The sequence below is a fragment of the Gorilla gorilla genome, chromosome 3, assembly GCF_029281585.2.
Source record: "Gorilla gorilla gorilla isolate KB3781 chromosome 3, NHGRI_mGorGor1-v2.1_pri, whole genome shotgun sequence".
NCBI lineage: Eukaryota > Metazoa > Chordata > Mammalia > Primates > Hominidae > Gorilla > Gorilla gorilla.
Window position 1 is genome coordinate 127,518,506 of NC_073227.2, and position 8,232 is coordinate 127,526,737.

Sequence of the window (8,232 nt, forward strand, 5' to 3'; positions counted from 1 at the left end):
AGATACTATAATTGGCCTCCCTTACAAGTGTTTAAAAGCCCCTGCATTATCATCAATGGCACTTTTTCCATTTATATCCTGCAATTGTTAGTCATTGTTTCTGAAAACACTGTAGTATTAGCCTTGTATTTTTTGCCATTATGCGAATTACTTCAAATGATGAGCAACCTGTAGACAGTTTTCAAAGTCAGTCTTGTATTATACCACAGAGGTATCCAATAGCGTCTGCTGAGATGATGCTGAATGAAGGTACTTTCCAAACAACTCTAAGTTTTTGAATGAAAGTGCAGTGATTTTTATTAGAAATCACTTTTCTTATTTTATTTTTAGGATTCTGAATAGAATATTCAAAAAGAGAATGTTTAATAACTGTGCCTATATTTGAGTCATTTTCTCTAGAAGACTTATTGGCTAAATTTCCCTAATTTTCTAACCGTCACAGTTCTTAAGACCTCAGGATAATATTCTCTTATACCCTCTAACTTTCTAACTTTGATAACACACATTTCCCAAAAAGAGAAATGTTAAATAAAATCAGGGTCATTGTCTGTGCTTGATCAGATCTGACAACCCCTTTAACTTCCAGCACCATGGAAGAAGCTTCCAAATCATTCTTGAATATGGTTTACTATTTAATTTTTGAAAATTTCATTTTGAATCTATATTTTTAAAGTTATTGCATTTTTTTTCAGATGAACGCTACAGTGCAAAGAATACAGTTTGAGAAATTTTAAAACCTGGGTTCTACTCCAGAATCTATTGGGTTACCTTGACCTCTCTTCCCTCAGGTCTCTCCTTTGTGAAATGAGAAGATTAGACTAAGTTTCTGAGATCTCATTAATCTAGGTTTAACATTTCAAAAATAGAAAAATAAGTAAATCCATGAAGTGAAGAACTAACCTCAGGGAGGAGAGTAAAATCTAACATATATGCATATTATTGAAAATTTCTGAGGTTAGGCATTGAGTTATTCATTCACTAGTTCATTCATTAATTCACTTATTCTTTCATTCTTCTGTCATTTTTTGGACATCAGTCTACTTAGGCTCTGAGTCATAAATGTTATTTCTATTCCCAAAGAATTCACAGTGTTCTAATGAATCATCATTCTCAGATTTTTTGCTTATATTCACTCCTTTGCCTTAGGTACTACAAATATATTTTTAAGCAATAGTGTTTTTTTTTTTACTTCCTACTTGGTAAAAGAGGTTTTGATAAATAAAACCTGACTGATAAAGTAACATGAATTTTTAATATTTGAGACGCTAATTACACCACTGAATTTTTTTTTATTTTTTATTTTTTAGAGAGACAGTCTCACTACGTTGTTGCCCAGGCTAATCTCGAACTCCTAGCCTCAAGCAATCCTCCCACCTCAGCATCCCAAAGCACTGGCATTACAAGTGTGAGCCACCATACCTAGCCCAATTAGTTAAATTTATGATTACTAAGTGTCAACTGGTTCTGACAAGGTGACTTATTATTCTTGCATTTTTCTGTTAGGCCTTTTTTTCCCCCACCATAGGAAATTGTTTAGGATGTGCTTCACATGCTAATAAATTTGATTATCTCTTGCTCCTTAATTATTGGGATTTAATTTAATCCATATTAATTTCAATGCCTCTCATGTTTATTTATTTCTCTTTCTCTAAATCTAGATACATTTTATAATACATCAAAATACTTGCTTCATTTTATTTTTAAATAAAATGGAGACAATACAGCATGTCATAAAATCCCCAGACAAGAACTCACTGACAATGGGAAGGTAGCAGTTAATGAGTTCAGTCGTCTTCTCTAAGTGACTGTAAGTGAAGCTGTTCTACTTTATACCTATCTTGGATGTGCTTTTGGGCAACAAAAGGAAATTGCTCAGAATGTAAAAACAGAAGTTAGTTTTATGAAAATAACCACAAGTTGATAGAATTGAAGATTTTAAGAAAAACTAGAGGAAAGTAGAATGTAGTATAAAAAACAGAGCACATTAATGACAATCATGGTTTCGACAGGTTTGAAAGATAACAGAAAAGATGTGCTAATATAGTGGTGACCTGTGAGTGGATAATCAGACTATCAGCAAATTGATAAAGCTGTACACAAAAACCAGAAGGTCTAAGAGCATGAAGACAACCCTCTCCACAGAGCCTGGTTGTTTCTGTTGTGGTGCTGTTGGTGTTGTTTGTATCCAGTCCAGTGCACAAGCATAACTCCTGACATAATCAAAGCACAGTTTTGTTATTGTGTCCTGTGTCTCTTTAAAATATATTCAGTGGTGGTACCAAGAAATTGTCAGAACTAATAAACAAGTTCAATAAAGTGGTTGGTTACAAAATCAACACACCAAAATCAGTTGCAGTTCTATGTATTAACAAGAAACTATCTTAAATTTTTTAAAATATCATTTCCAATAGTTACCAAAAAATAAGAATACCTTGGAATAAACTTAACCAAGGAGCTGAAAGATCTCCACACCAAAAGCTATAAAACATTGATGAAGAAATTGAAGGAGATAAAAATAAGTGGAATGATATCCCATCTTCATGGATCAGAAGAATTAATATTGGTAAGAGGACCATACTACCCAAAGCAATCTCTAACATTCAATGTTACCCCTAAACCAGTAAAACTCTTAGAATAAAACAAAGGGGAAAAGCTTCTTGACATTTGCCTTGGCAATTATTTTTTGGATACGACACCAAAAGCATAGGCAACAAAAGCAAAAATAAACAAGCGGGACTCCATCAAACTAAAAACGCTCTGCACAGCAAATGAAATAATCAATAAAATGAAAAAAGCAACCTGCAGAATGGGAGGAAATATTTGCAAACCTTATATCTGATAAGAAGTTAATACCCAAAATATACAAGGAATTCATACAACTCAAGAACACAGTAACACATAAAACTTTTTTTTTAAATGAGTAAAGAACATGAGTGGATATTTTTCCAAAGGACACATATAAATGGCCAACAGGTACATGGGAAAATGCAAATTAACACTACAAAAACATACTAGCTGACACCTCTTAGAATGACTATTATCAAAAAGACAAGCAATAACAAGTGTTGGTAAAAATACAGAGAAATTCTTGTGCACTGTTGGTGGGAGTGTTTTTCATTTAATTATGAAAGACATTATAGAGGATCCTCAAAAATTTAACATAGAGCTACCATAAGGTCCAGCAATCCTACTTCTGGGTATATACCCTAAAAAATAAAATCAGTATCTCAAAAAAATACCTGCACTCCTATGTTCATTGCAGTGTTATTAACAGTAACCAAGAGCCTACAATAGAAGTTCTTTAGGCATAGATTTAATTATTTAATTATATATCCTCCTTGAGTCTTTCTCAGATCTGCAAAGCAGAGTTAATATAACCTCACTCTACTCCCAGAGCCCTTTATTTTTCCATTACAACATTTAACAGAGGTTGATTTTGTATTAACAGTTTTTTGGGCTTATGTCTCTCTTATGTTTCTTTTAGTCTCCATGCATGAACTAAAGTTTCCTAAAGTTCAGAAGATGTGGGCCATAAGTCAGAAAAATCAACTGTGTTTTATCAATTTTTTCCAATACACTTAAGTGAATAAATCTCTTGTGTACTTGTTCAACGTAAGACTTTACTAGGTGGATTAGTCAGGATGGGGTAGGTTACAGCACTGTAACAACAAAATCTCCAAATTTCTATAGTTTGACACATACAAGTTTATACCTCACTCATACTATGTATACAACATAGATCAATTTAGATCTCTGTACCATCAGTGACTCAAGACACAGGATGACGAAGAACTTATCATCTGGAATATTGCTGGTAGCTTTTACAGAAGAAGAAAGAGTCTGAATCATGCATGAGTTTTGTATTGCCTCAATTCAAAAGTTTCATGTAGGGATTGCTATTAAGGTGTTCTGGTGCTACTAAATCCTAAAATTCTACATTATAAAAAAAAAACAGTAACCAAGAAGTGAAAGCAACGTAAGTGCTCATCCATTTCCAATGAACCTTGAGGGCATTATGCTAAGTCAAATAAGTCAGACAGAGAAAGACAAATACTATGATCTCATATGCAGAATCTAAAAAAGTAAAACTCATAGAAATACAGAGTACAATGGTAATTGGCAGTGGCTGAGGCTGGGGAAAACGAGAAGATGCTGGACAAAGATACAAACTTTCAGTTATGAAAACGAAGTTATGGAGATCTCATGTACAGCATGATAACTATAGTTAACAATACTGTAGTCTATCCTTGAAATTTGCTAAAAGAGAACCTAAATGTTCTCACCACAAAGAAAAAGGGTAACTATATGAGGTGACATATGTGTTAACAAACTTGATTGTCATAAGCATTTCACTATATATATATATATATACACACACACACAGTGAAATATATGTATACATAGTGAAATATATACATACACACACATATATATTAGAGAGAGAGACGTACACATATACGTCTCAAATCATCATGTTGTATACTTTATACAATTTTGTCAGTTATACCTCATTAATGCTGGGGGAATAAATAAACAAAAAAACACTAATCTCCTCAATCAAAAAAATAAAAATAAAATGAATTTAATAGTGTTGATCTTCTCCTGACCCTGACGAGAACATAAGAAATCATACATATTTTTAATGATGATGTTCAGTTAATAACATTCTTAAGCTCGATTTGCAAACAACATCAATTTGGTAAGTAATTCCAAATCCCATGTAATATAAATCTAAACTTGGCATAGCATTAAATACTCTTTTCTTCTCAGCTGGGTAGAACCTGTGAATTCTGCCATATAATGTGTCATTATTTTTTTCCTTGCTTTTCCCTTTTCTCCACCCACACTCACATGGACCCTCATTCCTGCCTCCTAAGAAATTGTTGTCCACTCCTCACAGACTCTCACTTTCAGAGTCCATCACCCTCACCTCTCAGGAGGAGTTAGAACCACTCCTGTCTGGCATGGGTATTCCACATCTGGTTTAACGAAATCAGTTTACCCCATACTCAATAGAAGCATAGTTACTATCCAAACATAATGTGTTGTGTTTCTATGCCTTTGTCTCTCTCTCCTTCTCTATCTTTATCTCTATCTCTATTTCTGTTTCAGTAAGGCATGAATTAGGCATCTTCTAATGATGACTTTTAATCATAGGGAACATATTTGAAGCATTTGAATGATCCCATGGAATTACTTCAATAGACTTCAGGTGAAGAAGGTAACACTCTAACCTGTCCCCCTTTGGGATTAAAGGGGACTGACAACTAGCAGCAGCACTCTGAAATGTCTTATGGTATAGCTCACGACAAAACTACAGACTCAGTCTATGCAGCATTATTATCATTCCCTGATGTTTTCTGTTCGGGGTTCATGCTCTGCGCCAGAAGCTTCATGGATTTATCCTGCACAGCCACAAGCGGCAGGTCCAATATATTCCTAAGACTGATGTTTCTCCTAGATCCTCTCTTGAATCCAGAGCTACCCAAAGCATCCATGTCCTGGCCAGCATCTTTGTATCTGTTTATACCCTCTCCTCTGTCTTTGGCTCTTTCAAATAATTCTACTTGGCTACTGGTAAGCCTCTCTGAAGTAACTGATGCATGTTTCCCAATGCTTAGACCGTTTATTTTTATGCACTATGATTCTAGGGTATTAAAGCTCTGCTTTTCCCACATAAAATTTCTTAAAAACCCTTCATATTATCAGAAAAATTTAAATTGTATGTTATTTAACAATATTCAATTGTTAACTTACTCATTTACCACAGATTCACAGAATTATAAGCACAATTATATAACAGTAACATTACAAAAGAATGGTGGTATATGTGCACAGTGTATGTACTTGTATGTGTATAAATGTGTGTATATCTATAGAAAATCAGATTATATTTATTATCCATCAAGTAATATAAAAAAGGAAACGTTAAAAAATGCAAAAATAACACTAATTACAACAATTACAACCTTCTTTAAACTTAAATTTTATTTTATCTGATACCAAGTGTTTTATCTGATACCATTTATCTTTATTTTATCTGATACTTTATTTTATCTGATACATTTAAGGTCATCCCAGTTGATTAATTAGTTAAATTACACAAAATGTATTTTTTATTTTTCTACTTTAACCCTCATGTTTTAGTTATGTTTGTTGGAAAAAATGTCTAATTTAATATAGTTGAATAATGCTTGACTTTAACAGGAACAACTAGTCTATTTGTGTTTAAAATAGTAATGGATATATTTGAAATTAAATTTAAGATTGTTCTTTGTGACAACTGTACTATTTTCTTTTCTTTCTTTCTTTCTTTCTTTTTTTTTTTTGGTGAGAGTGTATCACTCTGTTGCCCAGGCTGGAGAGAAGGAGAGCAGTGGCATGATCTTGGCTCACTGCGACCTCTGCTTCCAGGGTCAAGCAATCCTCCCACCTCAGCCTTCCGAGTAGCTGGGACTATAAGTGCCCCACCATGCCCAGCTAATTTTTGTATTTTTGGGTAGAAACAGGGTTTCACCATGTTGGCCAGGCTGGTCTCAAACTCCTGACCTCAAATGATCTACCTGCCTCGGCCTCCAAAAGTGCTGGGATTATAGGTGTGAGCCACTGTGTCTGGCCTCCTATTTTCTTACTTTGTCATGAACTATACTATAACAGTTCATATATATATATATATATATATATATATTTGGTGATGCTTGTGTTAGCCCACTTGCCAACCACACAAAGAAGAAAAATGGTAATTATCAGCATAATCAGACTCCAGCACAGCATGGTGGATAATCCAGTGTACTTGGGAGTTTTCACTTTAAGCTCTGCCCACCTAGAATCACTGGGGCTCATAGTGATGGCCTAGGAAACACTCAAGAGGCAGATGGTGCCATCGGACACTCCCCTGCTCACTCTTCAAATATAGAAAATAAGTGTACATCCAGAATAACTGTAGAGATGTTTCAATCCAAAAGCCACCATGGTCTGTGGGACTCCTCTAGAAAGCAAAGATAAGCTATTGGCTACCACCAGATGCTTCAGGATAAAACCCATAGGCCTTAATGTGTACCCAGTCAAGTACAGGGAGAGACAGTGGTAACAGAGAGAGAAGTCTTCTCTGATTTCAAATATACTCTATGATAAGAAGATTATTCCTATTGCCAAATCTCTGGAGGCCTTTCGTTTACCACGACTGATACTTGTGTTCAGAGCCAGAGGATCTTGCATAGAAATAGGATGCACAGCTGAATTTATCATTTCAGCTGAAATCCAATATTATCTACTTACAATTAGTTCCCTCTCAGGTATGTTTAAGGTAGTTTTTAAATATTATTAAGAGATTTCCAAGAGTTAAATGTATAACATTTAGAGGAAACATACAAAATATGAATCACTGCTATGAAGAGCATACGTGAGGTAATGCTTTTGTTCTTCACAAATCTATGAGACACACACTACTATTACTTTCATTATAAAGAGAAGGGTAACTTACACAGAGAGACTAAATGAATTGTCACCATTCACAATCTGGCTATGGTCACAGTGGGGGCTTGGAATTGCCTGGGCTGGTAGCAAACACAGTGTATTTAGCCACCAGGCAATTTTGAAAAGTTGATTAGTTATGTTCTTCAATCAGATCTATATTTATTTGTGTTTTTATACCTTGTCATTTCATTTTGGATTGGTGGCATTATATTTTCCTTTATATTATTTGTTGTAATAAATTTCCATTTATGTGCATTTATTCTATAAGTCAGTATCAATTATGAATAAAGCTTCATATAACTTAAGAAAAAGAAATGTCTTCTTTTTTTCATCCTATTTTATACTCCTCAAGGGTTTTAAAGCTATCTAACTGGTTCTGGGTCATCTATTTGGAAATTTCTTCTTCATATCATTTAACTTTAAGGTCTGCCCACCTGGAATTTCTGGGACTCATAGTGATGGTCTGGAAGACAGTCAAGAGGCAAAGACATGTTAGAAATCCACGACTACTGTGCCTGTATTACTTAGTCAAAAATATCAATTTTAACATCCAGTTACAAAGTCACGAACAGGGCTTCTGTCCTTGAAAGTCTGCTATTTTGGATCAGTCAGTTTACACGTTGGGAACAGTGTTTATTAATGGTTGTAGACCAAGGTCGGCAAACTCAAGATTTTTTAACAGAGAACATGAATAAATGGCCCTGGCCAGGTGGGAACTGCAGTAAACCAGAGAAAATGTGCCTGTTCAATGGGATA